Source organism: Sphaerodactylus townsendi, linkage group LG05 (genome assembly GCF_021028975.2).
Source record: "Sphaerodactylus townsendi isolate TG3544 linkage group LG05, MPM_Stown_v2.3, whole genome shotgun sequence".
NCBI classification, from domain to species: domain Eukaryota; kingdom Metazoa; phylum Chordata; class Lepidosauria; order Squamata; family Sphaerodactylidae; genus Sphaerodactylus; species Sphaerodactylus townsendi.
The window spans coordinates 60,980,253-60,999,439 of NC_059429.1; positions in this window are offsets into that span (position 1 = coordinate 60,980,253).

Below are 19,187 nucleotides of genomic sequence, written 5' to 3' on the forward strand. Positions count from 1 at the left end.
CCATTGATGGGAAATTTTATAAAATGTTTAAACAATGCCAAGGTTGATCAATATAGCAACAACTCTGAGAGGTAATCAATGAATAGTACAGCTCTGTAAGGCAGAAACAAGCACAAAATCAATTTGAGAAAACAGCTGAGCTATCACAATAAGGTTATACATTATGCACTCTGAAGGAAAATAATGGTGACCAAAGCAAAGTGAAGGGAAGTTTTAAAAATTTAAACTTCTTATTGAGTGTTCTGGTTAAAAATAAAACAATGAGCTTCCATTAGTCATTAAACTGCTACACTGAATTTGGACCAAAACAAAATGCTCCTGATAGAATGGTCTTTTACTTTCCCACCATTCTGGCCATTCACTTTCTCTTCCACTTCTTTATTCTATTTTTTCCTTCAGTTTTGTCTCCACTGGAACTAAATCTTCACTACATACTTTTTTCAGCACTGATTATAGAGCTGAGGTAGTAGTTGATTCTTTGTGTGTGTGTATAAAAATAAAAACACATCTTATTTGTACTTCAAAATCTTTCCAACACACACAAAAATAAAAATTCATCAAGTTACAAAGTACAAAACACTTATTCCATAAGGACTCCCAAATATTAACCCTTGAAAATATTTTTTTAGCAGTTTGTCATTAAGCATCGAAATAAAATTAAAGTTTTAGCATTGTTACTAAGAAAAAGTGTCACATTTCTTTATTGGTTCTTATTTTAACGGTCTTTAACCTTCGGAACCATTAGCCATCAATTTAGCTTTTTCTGTTTGATCTTAATATTCTATCGGGGTTTCCAATTGTCCATAAATTTAATTAAGTTTTTTTCTTTGAGTAGCAAAGTTAACTCTGCCATCTCTGCCAATTCTAATACCTTCACCTGCCAGTTTGATAGTAGACATAGTTGGAGTCTTCCATTTCTGCGCATATAGTATTCTTGCTGATGCTGTCATAGTTCAGTGTTTTCTTTCCAAAGGTCTATCCATAAGTCTCGACAGATAAGCCTCAGTTTCATTTGTATGTTAGTTTTTAAACTCTTTTGAACTGTTGTATGTATTGACCTCCAACATTCCTTAGCTTTTCCACAAGTTTACCATAACTGATAAAAGTTCTCTTCTCGATTTTCACATTTGAAATATTTTTATACATCTTTGCCAGTTTCTCTGGTATCATATATGCATCATTTTGTAACTGTTCTCTTTCAGATTGGAACTTAAGCCCCTTTGACCACATATTCAGTAGCTGATTTCATGTGTCAGGGGGAAAATATGGGAGTCTTTGCTTTGCACCAAATATGAACTGCGTTAACTCCCATTTGTATGCAAAAAGAAGACTGTTGTGCCTTTCCCTGTTCTGAAAGCTTGAACAGGCATTCCTTTCATCCCCATTCATCAGGAAGGAAAACACCCTTTGTCATCCTTAGGATTCAAGCACATATTTTAAAGAAAAAGTGTAAGCTTTAAATAACAAGCAGTCATTCTCCCTCACATATCACTGTTAATATATATCACCCTCTGGGCTCTCAGTTGAATGCCATGTAGAGTGGTCCACACACTCAGACAAAAGAGAAAGGGACAAAAGCCATATCTAGTCCCCTAAAATACATGAATAAAATAAGGTCTGCCACCACTTGCAGCATACGTTACAATCCTACCGGCCCATGCACCCCCGAAATAATTTCTAATAAGGGTGTCAAGCAAGGCTGTGTCCTTGCCCCTCTACTCTTCAACCTGTTTCTACAGGACCTTCCAAATTCCCTTCCAACCGCTCGAGCTCACCCTCCCATCCTTGGCAACGCTCCCTTGACCACCCTTCTATATGCCGATGACACGGTATTACTCTCGCGTACCAAGATAGGCCTGAAGTTGCCATTTCCACGCCTCTTCCTCGCAGACTACTGCGAATGTAATCAACTTACAATAAACTATGAGAAGACTAAAATCGCGGACATTCCCTCAAAAGCGCGGAAACCAGCAGGCATGGTCTATCAGTGGGGAACAGAATTGACCAAGTCAAAAAAGTTTCAACTACTTGGGAATCCGCTTTCCAATATAACCTGAATTGACCGAAGCAGTACAAGCACATCTCCCTCTCCACCAATCAGTGCGCTGGCAGCAATTAGGCGGTTCTTCTTAATTCTCCCAAGGGGTCAATGCGGCCCTGGCAGCAGTGAGAGCCTTTGAAGGCAAACTGATCCCAAAACCTTGTATGGCATACTTCCAATCTGGCTAAATCATAATTCTAAAGCCTCTTTGAGTCTATACAATCTAGCTTCTTTCGCGAAACTACTTGGAATTTCGAACAGCTGCGGTCATCTCTCTCTCTTTATGTTCGAATTAGGTCTAAATCTTCTCGAAACACGCATATGGCTCTCCCTCGCTGATACTGGCTTTTCGCGCATTCCATTTCCGATCAGAACAGGACAGCCTAACAAAGTTTAATGCTTTCGGATTCCTACCTCTCCACCTGGGAGTCTTCTTGATCAAGGAAAAATTAATTGCTAGGGCTCTCGGCTTTTAGACTTCTTCATGAACATGGACGGTCTAAGCTAAATAGTCAAACTTCTGTCGCATAAGGCTACTTGACATTGAAAACCAATCGCTTTCTACCCAATACATGAAGGGCATTTTACCGAGGGCTCCCACCCTCTTCCTTCTGTAGTAAAGGGCAATACCAAGGTACTTCTTTACAATATATCTTCACCATATCTCCGAATTTAATCTCTAATGCTAGTCTCGACTTAAATGCCCTACCTTCAAAGCAGTCCTGAGCGGCAGATTTCTCCAGATCCCATAAATAACAAAGAACGCAAGGTCCCTGCTCACAAAAAAGCCATCGAAACAATCAAGCTACATCCTCCTAGATTGCTTAACTATATACTTCATCTAGGAAGACAATATATAGACCCAGCTACACTGAGAACTATGCCAACTCACCAGACAAGGTTAAATCCTTCTTTCTGCTTTGTGATCAGTCTCCTCAGAGATCCCTAGACGTTGCCAAATTTCTGGCGCTGGCACAGCAGATTCGTCACAGATTTTAGTTTATTCATTTATTTATTGTTTTAACCGCTGGAAATGTTCGAACCTACTTATTTTAACTTGATTCTCCTCAACCTCCCTGTTGTATTTTAAACTTATGCCAATAAAAAGGTTGATGATGATGATGGAATAAAATAAGGTTAGGAGGAAATTTTATACTGAATACACAATATTGTATCATTATCTTATATTTTATTAGTGAAATGGGCCAAATCTGAGGATACCTAAATAGGTACGTAAATAGATCGTGAACAGACTAAGTTTTTTACAAACCTAGAAACGACCGCAAGTTTGCAGAAAATTGTGATCACTTAAAAAAGAATTAGATTGGGGAGTGTTAAGGATCACAAAATTTGTAAAGGAAGCATCTGCTGCTTTGAAGAACAGAAGATGAGTTTGGATTTATACCCGGCTTTTCTCTACTTTTAAGGAGTCTCAAAGCAGCTTGCAAACTGCTTCCCTTCCTCTCCTCACAACAGATACCTAGTGATGTAGGTGGGGCTGAAAGGGTTCAGAGAGAACTCTGGTTGTCCCAAGATCACCCAACAGATTTCATGTGGAGGAGTGGGAAAACAAATCTGGTTCACCAGGTTAGAATCCTCCACTCTTAACCACTATACCACACTGGTTTGGTTTACCACATGGATTCCCTCAGTGGCCCTTGCTAGGCAGTCACAGCATTGCAAGGCTTTGTTTCTGTGAGTAAAAGGCAGTGGGGACGGGTAACATCCTTTCCAGGGCTATTTTGGTCTTTGAGAGAAGAGTCATTAGGACCGGGCCTGATAGCAATCACTGGGTGACTTGATACCACCTGATTTGTGTGACCTCCCTAGATCTGGCACTGCTCTTTAATAGAAACCAGTTAATCCAGTGTAAGGTATCAGTTAGATCTTTGCAGTATGATCAGGGAGTCCCATCCCTATCTTGCTGTGGATGCTCACGGTGATTTACCAAGTGATTCCATCTGTTCTCACCCCCAAAAAACTGTGCTTCTCATGTGGATTTTTGAATGACATTTGAACCTTGCTGGACTCCTTTTCTTTTTCAAATCAGATGACTCTTAGGTGTTTGTTCCTTTTTCCCATAAGCCAAATGCTATAATTGTGTACTGTCAACTCATGACTGATGCATTAAGGCCCCAAGATCATGGAAATTTCAAGGGAAGAGATGAGCAGAGGTGATTTGGTTTGCCTTTCTCTGCATAGCAATTCCAGTCTTCCCTGGTGACTTCCCATTCCAGTATTGCCAACCCTACTTAACCTCCAAACTCTGATGAATGAGGTCTAGTCAGGGCTGTAATGCCAGCAGCACAGTGACGTAGGTATATATTTTAATGGGGGTTCGGGGGCGGGGCTACACACCCACCCACCCCTGGGGGCATGGCCATGCCTCCCCAAGCCCCACCCCTGGCCTCAGTGCTTATAAAAGCAGCTCTCTGAGGCCAGGGATGGCAGACTCCCCTGCCCCGTTTGCCCTGCCCTCCCACTGGCTGGGCTCCCAGCTGGCAGCCAACAGTCTCTTCTGCCCTCCCCTCCGGGAAGAGGCGTAGTGAGGAAAATGGAGCCCAATGCAAAATCTGATTTTTGCACACTCCCCCAATGGGCAGCCACTGTGATGCTGGAATCCACCCCCAAAACAGCATCACTTTCAATTGTGTTTAAACTAGGGAGCCCAGATTCTCCTTTTAAATTCACCTTAAAGGGAGAAACTGGGATCCTCAGTTAAAACAACATTGAAAGTGATGCTGTTTTGGGTGTATTATCCCCCACCCTGAAACAGCCTCACTTTCAATGTTTAAACTGGGAACCACAGATTCTCCCTTTACATTCATGCTGAAGGGGGTGGATTTAAAAGGAGAATCTGGGGAAATTTTGGGGGTGCCTGCTGTCAGGGGGTGCAATTGTTAAGCTAACAGCACTAAACTTTCAGAGTATCTTTAGAAGACACTCCTGATGATACCACCCAGGTTTGGTGAAGTTTGGTTCAGGGGGTCCAAAGTTATGGACCATCAAAGGTGTAGCCCCCATCTCCTATCAGTTCTCATTGGAAACAATGGGGGATTGGGGCACCCCCTTTAGGAGTCCATAACTGTGGACCCCCTGAACCAAACCTCACCAAACTTGGGTGGTATCATCAGAAGAGTCTTCCAACAAAGCCCAGAAATTCTGGTGCTGCTAGCCTAAAAACTGCACCCCCTGCAGGCCAAATACCCAAAATACAAAAAAATACAAAAAAATCACAAACTGGGGCGGAGCTTCGGATATGTAATGGAAGGGGTTAAACCCGAGAACCCCCCCTTACCTACGTCCTTGCAGTAGCAATTAAACTGGAGTCTATGAGCAACCAAAATGTAGGCTGGCATGATAGGATCTTAAGATCTGGACCTGAAATATCTGCTTTTTTCCTCCATTTAATTTTTAATGATGCTTACCTGAGGAAGAGTTCTTATGATGTCAAGTGCTTGCACAATGTTTTGGTTTTAGTATTACATGGATTTTGTTTGCAAGAGTCAGTATGGCTGTTTACAACTGTTAGCAGAGTAAGGCAAATATTTTTGGCCTTGTCATTACTGAAACAACAGAAGATAATTTTGCCTCCTAACAATAGGCAATAACAATAGCTTTTTAAAATGAACGTTTAAAGGTTTATAAATTGCACTTTAAGTAAAGTGTGGATTATTGCAAAATGCAAAAGAAAAGATCAGACTCTTGCCACCCTTTTAAATAGAAAATCATTGGTTTATTGACGTAGATCTTCATACGTGGCATAATACTTATGCATGTTTGTAGTAGAATGTCTGCAACTAGATACAAAATGTTTCATCAGAAGCATCCTTAAGATTTTCAAAACATGTCCCAGATTTGCTGTTGAAAATATGTTTATCAGTATTGCTGACATACCTGAAAAGATAAGATAGAAGCACCAGACACTGTTGTTAAAAACAGACAGAATTGTTGGGAGCAGCAGACTGAAATAGAACTCTCCTCCAGCAAGTTGTCATGATATAAGCTCAAAGATATGTGAAGAATGCAAATATCCAATCCATGGCTTAATGTGCGGTCTCCCTGAGTCAAAGAGTCCAAGGAAAATGTAAGAATGGTGAGGCCTCTGGCTTAAAAATAAACAACAGAAATGGGTCTCTTTCTTGTGTATTTTAAAAAACAGAACAGCATTCTTTCCACTCAGGAAAAAAAGACACAGGAAAGGAAAAACAATTTTCTAATATCACATATGCAATTTTAACATGCCAGCTATAATCCTGATTATAGTTATTTGGTTGAAGTCCTGTTGACACATTGGAACTATGCTCAGTTTTAGGGTTTTTGTGCGTTTGTTTTTGTAAGTGATAAATTTGGCTGATTGAAGGTATAAGAAAAGGTAAAAGAAAGCAGAAAAAGATTAGTTTATCAGCTGACTAGAGGTTGCATATGCACATGGAAGTATGTACGAATGAGGCATCACAAGTAAAATACCATGGCTAGAACTTTCCTATCACATTACTTCACTTTAATTACAGAACAAGAGCCAGTGCACAATAGAGATTTCAGTGTGGATGCAAACTGGAAAGATACAGGTTCAAATTCCTGTTCATCCAACAAGTTCACTGGACCAGTCATTTTCATCCTGACCTACCTCATAGGGACCAGAGAAGGAAGAACCATGTATAGCACCCTGAGCTCCTCAGAGGAACAGCAGAATAAAATCTCACAAGTTAAAACTATTTTCCCCATTTAAATTAACCATGACATTCTCTTACAAGTCTTTGAAAGTTGCATGAGAATGTCTTGATTAATTTCAGTGGAAAAATATGAAATAAAATCATATAAAGACAAGCAGGAACCCACAAGAACTTGTGGGAGGCGTCTAATTTCCCCTTCCCCACCATTTCCTCTTCCCCTTTCAAGAAAGCCCCTGTAGCCTCTCTTCCTTTTCTGCTTCCTTTTCTCCTTCCCATCCAATAGCTAAATTTGGGCCAACTGTGTGGTGGTGGCCACTGGGACAAGTTCACTCAATTAGTAGTGAGCAGCAGTGGCATAGTGGTTAAGAGCAAGTGCATTCTAATCTGGAAGAACCAGGTTTGATTCCCCGCTCTGCCGCTTGAGCTGTGGAGGCTTATCTGGGGAATTCAGATTAGCCTGTGCACTCCAACACATGCCAGCTGGGTGACCTAGGGCTAGTCACAGTTCTTCTGAGCTCTCTCAGCCCTACTGTCCTCACAGGGTGTTTGTTGTGGTGGGCAGGGAAAGGAGTTTGTGAGCCCCTTTGAGTCTCCTTACAGGAGAGAAAGGGGGAATATAAATCCAACTCTTCTTCAAGGACTTCTGAGTGGCATCTCATTTTCACAATAACCTCCTTCCCACACTATTTTCTATTTCCTTCTTCCTGGCAGGCCCTATATCCTCTCCACTTTCCCTGCCTCATTTTCTTCTTCACAGCCTTTATCTGCCTCCCATCTTTAGCTATATTTATTATTTTGTTCTTGATTTAGGGACCAAAGCAATTTACACTATTGTCCTCTCCTCTTTTTTTATTTGCAGAATAACCCCGTGGGGTCAGTTAGGCTGAAAGTATGTGACTGGTCCAAAATCACCCAGTAAGCTTCCACAGCCAGCTGGCGATTCAAACTGGAGTCCTACAGATTCTACTTTGAAGCTCTAACTATTACACCACTGGCTTTCATAGGGCCTTTCCCCACTTCTCCTGCTGCCGCCGTTGCTGTGCGCTGCTCTGAGCGTGCGGCATCCCTAGCGCGCGTCTGGGCGTCCCCCCCATCCAAAGGCGCTGTTTTCACCAGCGGCAGGGATGCCGCGCGCTGAGCGGGCGCAAGAGCGGCAGCGTGGGGAGTACAGTGGGACCCCGCGCTACTTGCGGAGAGTAGCACGGGGCTTAAGGTAAGTGGGGAAAGGGCCATAGAGTGGCTACTGTTGAACAGCGGCAAGCCTAGCTGAGTTAAGAACATTGAGTGGTATCAAGTACAGTTGTGCATCTAGAAAAAGCTGAACTTAAACCCCCCTTAAAACTTAAAAAAATAGTTTAGGCTTTTTGAAGGTTTATTTTCAGTGGGAAAAGTGGCAGCTAGAAAAGCGGATCCTGCAAAATGCCAGGGTTGGGGGGGTTTTTTTGCATTTTTCAGGATGCTTTGGCCCTATTACCTTTAAAAAATGTGGGAACCCTTCTCCCTCTCCTCCTTACTTACCTGCTGAATACCAGCTATAAAGTCCACATGGACTTTGAAGTCAGTGGAGGTGCAGAGCTGAATGCTGGGCCTGGCCAGGCCGAGCCCCTCATTCAGCTCCATGGCTGGGAATTTTTCATGTTCAGGTTTAAAAGACCTTAAAAATTTTTTTAAAGCTGACAAAACCCTCCATACTGGTATTTGCCTTTTTCAGTATTTTAGAAAATTTCCAGGTTTTCTACACCCAGACCTGAAAAATATTGGGAAAAAATGGTACATGTCCCAAGTACCAAGTCAGTCAGAGTTTGCTATCAGGGCAAAGTTTGCTACTTCCAGGTCTCCCAGAATTGCAATTGAAAACCTGGCAACAAAGATCTGTCTCCTTGAAGGAAATGATTGCTTTGGAGGATGGACTCTATGGCATTATATTCAGCTGAGGTCCCAAGTTTTAAATATGTCAAAGGTTGTGTGAGATAAAGAAATGATTATAACAGTTCTCTCTGGGGCATATCTTAGACCCATGAACATGAAGTGATCATTTAATTTTTCTTGGCTCCCTCCATCTGCAGAAATCAATGCTTATTGGCTGACCAGGCAGAAATACATTTAGTAAGAAAGATTTTTTAAAATTCCATCTCTGAAGTTGACAACAGAGTCTAAATTGCTAAAAGAAATCAACCTGTGGGAGAGAGTGGGGAGACCTGTAAAAGACTATGTGGGCAACTGTTAAGAATGTGATGTAGTTGAAGTGCATGTTGATAATCTAGAATTGGTTCAAAGGCTCAGAGTTTGATAATGGTGGAGGCAGTAGGAGAATATAATGCTATGATGAGTTGCTTTTTGTTCCCATGGAACTTTCATCATCATAACAATCAGACCATTAGGTAAATAGTCTTCATGTTCTCCACAGATAGTTAAGGGATTCATACTCTCATCATCCCCCTGACAGCATGCTGGCAGGGGATGATGGGAACTGTAGTCCATAACATCTGGAGGGGCACGAGTTTGACACCTATGAATCAGTCTACCTTTAAAAAGTTATGCACTCTTAATTCTATAGGCGTCAATATGATCTTAATTATATCTGAATGATTCTCATCTGGATTACAGTTGTCTGCATGGGCATGATCAGATTGTACATGTCCAATGGCACAGGAGGTTACTGTGAAGAAGTCCAATTCCAAAGCCTTTATTGGCATTATAAATTACAGAGTTAGTAAAAAGGGGCATTTATCCACTAACTGAGACATTAAAATATTAAAATACATTAAAACAACGATGAACATTCACAACATTCACGCACACATAAAATAATTTAGCCGTTGCTACTATGTAGGCAATGATTGCGCCTGACCAAATAGTTCCTAAAAAAACTCGCAACATTCTCACATACGAGATCACAGGAACTGTTGAGTAGAAAATTCATAGTAGATGGTAGCCTGACATCGTTTGAGAGCTCTCTATATCAATGGACAGATGTAAGTATAGAGCTGCAACGCATTCAGTACATTGACATTCCAATAGTACATGTTGAACAGTCTCAACAACAGCCATATTACATTGGCATAACCTGTTCCTCATATGGAGTGTTATTATACCTGCCAACAGTCATATAGCGCCAAGTATGCAGATGCTGCTAAAACGTAGCCAAAGTGTACGACTCTTGGCGTTGTTTGGGATTGCACAAAATGTACAAATAGTTGGCACAATGGTCTGATCGGACAATTCCCAAGGCCTGTGGAGAGCAGCTTTCCCCCCCCTCCTGCACCATTTCCAGTTTCTCTCTTTCAACTAAAACAGATTTAATTTCATTATGAATTCTGATGGCAGACATAGTTTGGAACTGGTCGGCTGTTAAGCCCATGTCGTTAAGTTTCTTATCTATGTCAGCCAACCATTACACAGAAGCAGATTCTGATAAGAGTTGATGTATAAAGCTATTTGGTTTGGGCTCAAAATGAATTTGGGTCCAGTACTTAAATGTTCTTGTCCATGCCATCAATTCCATGCTATTTTGTCCAGTTTCTCTACGTAGGGTGTCATAAGGGACACACCTTGGTGGCCCTAAAATTCTTCACAAAAAGTATGCCTGTACTGACTCGAAAGGTGATTTAGTTTGGGTAATCCATATTGGGGCTCCGTATAATAGCTGAGGGAAGTGAAGAAGTTGCTCTGGTTAAGAATCAAGCAAGTCACACTAGCCAGACAAGGGCTTTGATCTCCGGATAGGCTTTCAATAAATTGCCCAAGAGGAAGCCAGCAGTCAAACGGTGGAACGAACAAAGGACTGGCTTACAGCTTGACCAGGGAACAAAGTTTACCTGGGGACACTTGAGACAAAGGAAAGGTCATTCTAATCCAAGCTGGGCTGGAGGGAGCATCTTTGGAGCCCAGGTCTGAAACAAAGGCCTGCCAGGAATCATGCTGTTAACTAAGAAAATGTTTTCTTGTTTTCTGTTTTTCTTTTCAATAAAATCTTTGAGAACTCAATGGTTTTTGGATTATCTGGAGAAAAGAACCCAGGATCTACAAGACAGGTATGCCCCTGCCCCAGGCCGGGTCTTGTGACAGTTACACCCTCCCATTCTTTTTTCTAGTACTATTTAAAGGGAAAACAAAGTTGCACTTACCTGTAACTATTGTACATCAAGTGTCATCTGTGCAGGCATGCATGGAGACTAAACAGGTGCAGCTCTGACCAGAAGGCTTTTGAACACTCTCCCCATCCCTTCTGGTGCATGAAAATCTTGGCTGGTGATCCACGCTTGTAGGGAGGTGGTGGGGAAAACCGGGAGGGATAGATTTAAAGTGCAATCGGTAACCAAACAATCCTGAATGAGTGACCAGTATTCAGAAAACAGTGACAACTGGTCATGCAAATGACATTCTGAGGTGTATGGTGATATGGCCTGTTTTTCCCCAGATCCCCGAGGGACTGATCATTTTGCTTTCCCTTCTGCCCCTATTGGAATAGTTCTCTTACTATTGGGGAATGGAAGGGGACCTGAAACAGGATTGTTGATAGTAATGTGTTTTATCATAGGACTACTATTGTAGAACAATGTGGAAAATACAGTTCTTCGAAAGGTGTAGTGCTAACCCTAACCCTGTTGAAGCAGCGGATTTACTCAGAGTAGACCACCTTGTAGGACGCAATGTAGACAAGAACTGACAGACACACAGTCACCAGTGCAGTTCTATTTATTGCTCTCTACTAACAAAGTGCTTCGCCAGACCACAGGTGTTTTCAGGCACCCATCACACTGCTGTCTGTGCTAACTATATACAAAAGTGGTACCAATCAGGTGCCCTCACCTTATCAGGTTTGCACATGGTACAAGCTGTGCACTCGGTACTAATCTGCACACGGCACCTGTTAGAAGGAGGGTCCAGCTGTCATTTAGATTTTGCTCATCTAAACATTCACACATGCTCTGACAAACCCAACCCTGCTGTGAGACAACCTTTCCTGATCCTGTCCAGGATGGCATCCATGTCCTCACTAAATAGCATCTTATCCTCAAAAGGAAGGTCTTTAATTCTCACCCTTGTGTCAGTGGGGTAATGAGGAAGATCTTAGTCAAGCATGCCCCCGAGAACAACTCCCAAGACTCTGCTGGCACAGTCAGCCATGGGTCTTGCTGCATTTAACTATTAAGTTTCCTAGTCTGGAACCCTAAGCAACCACAAAATGGCCACCTTAGGAGGCAAAGACACACACATTTCCTGGAAACCCGAGTACATGGGACAAGAGGAATATTTTTAAAAAATACATTGAGAAAGAAGAGTGTGTGAGAGAATAAAATCAACAACTGTGGTGGCAGCTATTGCTGAAACATTATTTTATTTTGTATAGTAAACGATGGCCAATCAGAAGCTTAGCTATGGCCCCACCCACTATAAACACTTGACAGATGTCAGGGAAGGTATCAGTGGATACCATGGCATTCACAGTCTTCATGCTGGGGACCGCTGATTTAGTTAACTACTACTGATAGGCATGCTTCTTTGAGTAATACTGATTCAAGAGCATTCTATAAAAATGAAATATTTAGACAGAAGCAGGCATTCATAAGAATTAAGAATACAGACTTCTGGAAAAGTAGCATATAAGCATGCTAAATAATGGTGTTTCATTAGTTGATGGGCAGCATAATAATGTTTAGCAGATATAGATGCAAAGGGACACTGTTATCTACAGTTATCTGCAGTGAAAAGAAGATGTCAAAAGTCAAGAGAACCTTTAATGGCATAAAATCATTACATTAAAAATAATGTTCAGCCTATCAAAGTCTCTGTTAGACTTTAATCATAGTTATTACTTAGCATTATTAGTAAGACTAGATAACCGTTGATCAGAAACTGCTAATAAAAATGTTGCCACTTTAAAAGTAACTGTTGAATTGCAGTTCATCAATAAGAAATGAAGAAGCTCACATTCATTCAGTCTCTGGTAGAAGGGTGCTACAGTCTTAATTAATTTTTCCCTTAAGTTTTTATGCAGTTGACAGTCCAACAGAATATGAGACAGGGAATCAGGGGTCCTGCATTTGCCGATGCAGAGTCTCTATGAATATGGAATTCTCTGGAATCTGCCAGCTAAGACTGCTGAGGGTAGAATGTCTGTTCTGGCTTGCACAAATGCTCTTCCGAGTCTAGGATTGTCTAGCATTGTTTACGTGCAAATATCAATTAGGATTAAGACTTGATGGTGTCATTCAGAAACAGCACATTCAGAAATTAGTTGCTCTGTTTCTTCTTATACAGTGGAATCATTTATCCATACATGACATACTTGTATTTCTGATTTGGTGTGTTAGAACTGAACAACAACAAAAGATCATGGAGAAGTCTCTGCAAGAAAGACATGAATCTAAACAAAATCCCCATATATATCTGTGCATCAATATCAAAGAGTTAACACAGCTGAAATAAAAGTTTAGAATTTCAGGTTTTATCAACAAAATGAACTGGATGAAAGTTGTAAGGTATTATTTTCATTCAATTAACTTGTTTTTTGTGAGTATAAATTAGGTTTCTACCATCTTACCATTACACAAAAATACTAGGGAGGAAAGGCCATCAACCTAATTGTGTATTTTTCACTCTCTGGGCAGAGTAGCTGTTCTTTTAACTATGTTCTGTCTATTCTTATCTCAAAAGTCAATGCAAAATGTTGTCAACTGCTCCACCTACTGAAATTTTAATAAAATAGGCATTCAGGCTTGAAGAATATTTAGACAGTTCAAATATGTCATTCACGTATGTCACAGTTTCTGTCAGTTCTGGTTTTTTTAAATACGAAGACATTTTTCCCCAGATTGGTTGGATATTTATATCAGGATACTGAAATAATTATGGAGAACAAAACATCAGCCAGCTTTTGAAAACTAAACATGTAGAAAGCCTGTTTCGGTCTTACTGGAAATCTACTTCAAAGGAGATAAAATTGGAAAAAAAGCCAAGGCCAGCAGATCCACCAAAGGTAGGTTGGGGCAGGGCATGAAGCTCAGCGTCTGGGCAGTAGAGGGAGAGGTCAAGGGAGAACAAGGTGGAGGAGGAGACTGCACAGGATGGGGGGGGGGAAGGAGCCAGTGGGGCTGAGGAACGGCCGACTCAGGCTGGATCCCAAGGCCCAGATTGAGGACAGGGCAGACTAGGGTGGAGAAAGGAAGGATAAGAAGGAGAGAGCGTGGGTCAATGAGGAGGAAACTGGCTGAGAATCCCAAAGCTGGGGAACATTGCATGCCAAGAGGGAGAGGAAGCTGATGAGACTTCTGTGCTGTTGTCAGCTGTGAGTTATGACATAGTCAGGCAGTCCAAATTCAGGACAGGCGGCAGGCAGAAGGCAAAGGCATGGTCACGCAGGTCCAAAGTCAGGTAATCCAGGAGTGGAAGCAGGAAGAGCAGACTAGGAACTGAGGTTCAGAGAAACTAACTTGGAAGCCAGGAACGTGACTCTTCCCTTTGAAATACACACAGGCAGAGCCAAGCCTAAAGCAGGAGTTATGTAGGGGGCCCCTGCTAAGGAGGCTAGGATCCTGCAAGGACTCAGTCCTCCTCTGATGTTGCTGTTTCTAGTTCACAGAGTCTTTTGCCATATTGAGCTGTGGGCACTTCTTTTAATGCTGAGCTGCTGTCTCTGCCTTTGCCTCCTTTGTGCAGCTGGCCCATCACTTAGGTCATCTGGGATTGCTGAAGGCTCTCCCAGCTGCACTGCATCTGGCTCACACTCTCTTCTAGAGGAGCCAGTTCCTGGTTATGGTGTCATTGGGCTCTGCTTCTGATTCCTTGTCACCCAGGGACTGGCTCACGACATAATTCTTTGCTTCTGAGGCCTACAAGACCCCTGGAGAGCTGACAGAAATGGCTGGGGTAGAGGCCAGCAAGGTGGCCTCTGAACCAGGGGGTGCCACATGTGTTTTGATCTTCACCATAGTTCTCACCGATTTCTTCAGACAGCCCTGTCTATGAATAGACTTTGCTTTCTAGGATTCTCCTTCATAATAATTATCATATTTTAAATAGCTTACAATGAATACTAGACCTGTCAGCATGAAAGTCTGATTATCTCCTTATTTTTACCATACTTTAATTACCCTAGTCTAAGCCAGTTGAAGTTAAGGGGTTTAGGCTGGAATCTGCATGCTCCAGTATGAATTATACTTGAAATAAGTGCACTACTTCTATATCTGTGGGGGCAAACCTTTGGCACTCCAGATGTTATGGACTACAATTCCCATCAGCCCCTGCCAGCATGGCCAATTGATGGGAATTGTAGTCCATAACATCTGGAGTGCCAAAGGTTCGCCACCACTGTTCTATATCCTCTTCTGCCAATGCCTCTGGGGGTGGCAATTAAGGCAATCAAGACAAACAATCTGCAGTTATGTTCTCTTTTCCTGGTTTATATTCCATCTCATAAGTAAAGGAAAGCAACTGTGCTGACCATCTAGCAATCCGATTCCCTGCCCTTCCCAATCCTTTTGATGTTAACTATGTTACCAGAGGACAATTATCAGTATGCAATTTAAAGGCATGGCCCCACAAATAAGTTCTCCACTTTTCTATAGCCCACACCACTGGCATAATGCCCATTAGGCAAGGTGGGCAGCTGCCCAGGGCATCACCTTGTGGGGGGCATCAAAATGCTGGGTTTGTTTTTGGATATTTTAGTGGTTTTCCATTTTCAGCCTGCAGGGGGCGCAGTTTTTAGGCTAGCAGCGCCACAATTTCAGGTTATCATCAGGAGACTGTCCTTATGCTACCCCCTGCGTTTGGTGAGGTTTGGTTCAGGGAGTCCACAAAGTTATGTGATCTCCTGGTGCCTCTATGCCCCCCATTAGCTTTTCTAATGGGATAACAGGAGATGGGGGCTAGTTGAGCGGAGTGGGTCCATAACTTGCCCCCCTGAACCAAAACTTGCACCAAACCTTTGGGAGGTACCATCAGGGCAGTCTTCTGGATGAGAATTCCCGAGTTTTGAGACTGTGCCTTCATAAATGTAGCTCTACACAGCCTGCAACCTTTCTATTGATTATAATGTCAGAAATCAATGTAGAACAAAGATTTTGCTGGACGTTTCAGCCTTGTAGGGGGTGCATTTTTGATGTATCGGCACTCAAAATTTCATGCCCCCAGGTATCATCTGGAGATTATGGCACTCCCTCAATTTTGGTGCAGGTTTGAATTAGGGGTCCAAAGCTATGGACCCTCAAAGGGTAGCAGCCCCATCTCCCAGTAGGCAAAGAATGGGGGATGGGGCACCCCTTTGAGGTGGCTCAAGTGGCAACTTTGGACCCCTAAATCCCAAACTGCACCAAACTTTGTGGGGCACCATATGACAGTTTCCAGATGATACCCTGGAAATTTTGGTCCCAATACATCCAAAAATGCGCCCCCTGCAGTGAAACACATCCCAGAAATTCCATGGCCCAAGAATCTTTGTTCTGCAGTACTTCGAGTTTTCTGCATTGCTGTCAATGGGGGTTTCCCCCCAGGCTGAGGGGACATTTCTGAAGGCACAGTCTCAAAGCTTTTCAGGGTCTCATTTAGAGACTGGCCCTGATGATACCTCTCTAGGAAAGTTTATGCAGTTTGGTTCAGGGGGGCCAAAGTTATGGACCCTCAAAACTGTAGCCCCCATCTCCTATTAGCTCCCATTGGAAACAATGGGGGATGGGGCACCCCCTTTGGGAGTCAATAACTTTGGACTCCTTGAACCAAACCTCACCAGACTTGGGGAGTAGCATAAGGACAGTATCCCGATGATATGCTGAAATTCTGCTGCTGATATGTCTAAAAATGCACCCCCTGCAGGCACCAATGTCCTGGTGCAAAAATAAAATTGGTCGTAGTGGAGTGGCCGCCCATGGGGGGGGGCATCCAACTCAGGTTTTGCCCAGGGCTACAGTTTGCCCAGGGCTGCCTTGTTACGCCCCTGGCCCACACACATGCAAGCACTTCTTTCTCAACCACAGAATACTTCCTTTCGGTCTGGGTTAGTGTCCTTGATGCAAATACAACTGTTTTTTTTCCACTTTACCCTCATGGAGCTGAGTCATCACAGCTCCCAAGCTATATTCCAAGACATCCGTTGTTACAATTGTGGGCAATGATGGATCAAACAATACTAAAGCTGGACTATGAACAATCAGGTCTTTTACAGTATCAAAACTGACCTGAGCCTCAGTTGACCACACCCAATCTACACTTCCACGCAATAAGTGGTTCAGTAACTGAAGCATAATTAGGGACAAACTTTGCATACCATGAAGCAGACCCGAAAAAGGAACACAGCTGTAAATCACTTGGGGGTGATGCCTGTAAGATAGCTTCCACATGATCTAAATCAGGTTTCAATCCAGCTGATGAAACATTATGTTCCAAAAAGGAAAGTTCTTTCTGAAGGGCAACAGATATATTTAGTATATATAATCCTGTCAAGCAGAGTAACGAGCAGAAATGTGGATTGTGCGGCACGTTAAATTAGAATAGTTATCTCTCAAAAGACCAGTCATTTTACCTCAAAAGTTCATAAGCATAAGGAGAACTTTACTTAACTGAGAGAGAATACATATATAGTATATACACATTAACAAAGTATCACATATATACAGTGGTACCTCGGTTATCGTTGACTTCGGTTTTCGTTGGTTTCGGTTTTCATCGACTTTTTCTGGGCAAAATTTGTCTCGGTTTTCGTTGATTGCCTCGGTTTTCGTCCTCAAACCCAGAAAAAATTTGCCCAGAAAAAGTCCACGAAAACTGAAACCTACGAAAAGTCCACGAAAACCAAAACCGGCTAGGGTTTGAGGAAGCCCAACCGGAAGGCAGAGGGAGCTCCTTATTTGGGCAGTGACATCAGGGGCTGTCACTGCCCAAATATGGAGCTCCCTCTGCCTCCCGGCTGGGGTTTGAGGAAGCCAATTAATCCATTAGAGGCACTTTTGGTTGCAATACAATATGTTTGTCAGAGCACTTTTACATAGCATTTGGTTTACATCAGTACAGAGAACATCTTTTCATTTAGTCAGTCAGTCGGGCAGTCAGGCAAGTCAGTAAGTCAGTGAGGGAGCAGAACACTACCAATGGTTTTTAACTATCACCTTTAGAATGTTCGTGCAGCTTCCCAGAATTCCTTGTTGCTCGTGCTGCTGCTGCATGCAAACAAATTCCAACACTTTCTGCCTAAATTTACACTTTTCCATATTAAGCTTCAGCCCAGCTGCACTAATACACCTTAATACAGACTGTAAATTACTCTCATGCTCTCCAGGAGTCTTTCCAAATACAACAATGTCATCTAGGTAACACTGGACTCCTTTCTGCCCTTTTAGTATTAAAGACATCATCCTTTGAAAAGCAGCAGGAGCTGAGGCCAACCTCTATGGGACATGTTTAAATTGAAACAATCCATCATGTGTAATAAATGCTGTAAGGTCCCTACTTTCTTCATGCAACACAACTTGATGGTATGCACTCTGTAAGTCAAGAGTAGAAAACATTTTTGACCCTGCCAAATCAGAAAATATCTCTTTTATATGAGGCAATGGGTGGCTATCAATCATAATAGCTTTGTTTGGTTTTTTCAAGTTTATACAAAGTCGTATAATTCCATCTTTCTTCCTTACCACAACTATAGGTGAAGCCCATTCTGATGACTCCACCTCTTCAATAATATCCTTCTGTACCAACTTCTTAATCTCCTCTGACACAGCAAATGGCAATCGCCATAACTTCTGTTGCACAGGGACCACATTAAGTCTCACTTTTACCTTATGAGCAAACCCTATAGCACAGCCCACTTCTTGTGTGGGATTATCCCTGATCACAGCCAAGGCAACCCCTTGTGGCAAATCCACTTTATCTTGGGAAGCCATAATACATCCACCCAGTCTTAATAAAGCAAACACATCTCTGCCAAGAATCAGGGTACCATTAGGCACAATATAAAATTCTACTGATGCCCAACATGTTCCAAAACTTACTTTATCAGGCAAACAACCACGTAATGGTATTTGGTTCTTTAAATAATATACCAACTGCAACTTTGGTTCTATCAATGGCACATTCTTAAAGTAATGCAAATAAATTGCCTCAGGTAATATAGAAACTGCTGAACCAGTATCTAACATCAACTCAACATCCTGGCCCTTCCCCAAAGAGGTAGCAAATATCTTTACAGTACACATAATTTTTTTTCACTACAGACACAGGACTACTTCCACCCACATTCAAAACATTTACATCAGGCACTTGAATTGCATGTACTTGATGGCTATTCCATCAGTCTTGGCATACCTTGGCAAAATGTCCAGTCCTTTTGCAATAATCTCATTGTGCTCCCTTTGCAGGACACTTAGAATAACTTGCAATATGTTGTAGAGAACCACAACGAAAACACACTTTTATCATTGTTCTACTTTGCTGGCTCCCTGACTGTCCAGTATAAAATTTCAGTTCCTTTGCAG